The sequence below is a fragment of the Crocodylus porosus genome, unplaced genomic scaffold (genome assembly GCF_001723895.1).
Source record: "Crocodylus porosus isolate Cpor-Errol unplaced genomic scaffold, CroPor_comp1, whole genome shotgun sequence".
Lineage (NCBI taxonomy): Eukaryota > Metazoa > Chordata > Crocodylia > Crocodylidae > Crocodylus > Crocodylus porosus.
This window is the reverse complement of record NW_017728948.1, coordinates 1,760,699-1,761,812: the sequence shown is the minus strand read 5'-3', so window position 1 is coordinate 1,761,812 and position 1,114 is coordinate 1,760,699.

The window sequence follows — 1,114 nt, the reverse complement described above, 5'->3', positions numbered from 1 at the left end:
GGAGGGTTCCTTCCACTTTCCAATGCTTTGTTACTGGATTCTGACTGACAAATACCAGGGAAAGTAGTCAAAAGTAGGGAAGAAGCCTATTTTTCATACATGTATAGGCCAGCAGAAGAGTAAAATGTGGGAGAAATGTGGGCATTGTCCTACCTTATCTGCACATCAAAGACCAACTCCCAAAGACTGTCATGGACCAGAAGAACTTTCAGCTTCCTCTGTGCAAAAATGAAGTTTATTTTCTACCTATAGAGATTTTTTACCATCTTTCATTTACCCTGAGGAAGGGCATGTGTGCATGCAAGCTTGCAGGAAAAAAAATAAGGTTTTCGGCAATTTCTTAGTTGATCTAATAAGAAAAGGCATCATCTCTGAACCAAGCATCCTAGAGTTTGGCTTTCCTTTCTGAGAAATGTGGAAGCCTTTTTCTCAAGCCCATTCCTCATTAAAAGTTGTGGCTTTGGAACATAATCAAAAGGACTGAAAGTGGAATTTCTCTTTTTGCCAAATATTTACCCTCACCAACATTTTCTAGTAGGGCAAAAATGGGGAGAGGGGCAAGTCAGAAGTGGGAAAAGGGGGGAAATGAAAATTTAAAAAAATTATAGTAGTGTCCGTCGTCCATCCCACCCCCCTGCCACCCCCTGCCAAACATCCCATGAGGAGAAAAAAAAATCCTGCTTTTCAACCAGAGTTTATTTGTAGTGACAGTCTCTTAAAATGCAACGTGGCCCATTTTTCAGGCAATAAGCACATCTACTGCAAGACGACTGCCTTCTTCTGGCTGGACCCTGAACTTCTTGGGAGCATGTCATAGGTGCTCTAGTGCTAACAGTGAATGGAGAGTCTCCTTTATCCTGAGAGCTTCAGAAGCAAATGCATCTGTAGGCATATGGTGCAAAACGAGGCGAGCAAAGGTGGGGCAGAACAGCTGGCTATGCTTCTTGCACCCAGAAAGGAGGCATCTCTTAGCACATTGGGGTGTCTGCCTACTGGCTGAGTCATCTATGCCTGGAATGGGCACCCTGGATCACCAAGCAATCCCATGCTGCGTCGCTTGACCTTCTTGCAATGCTGCAAGCTTTGAGCACATGATCTTTCCTTCTGGATCATC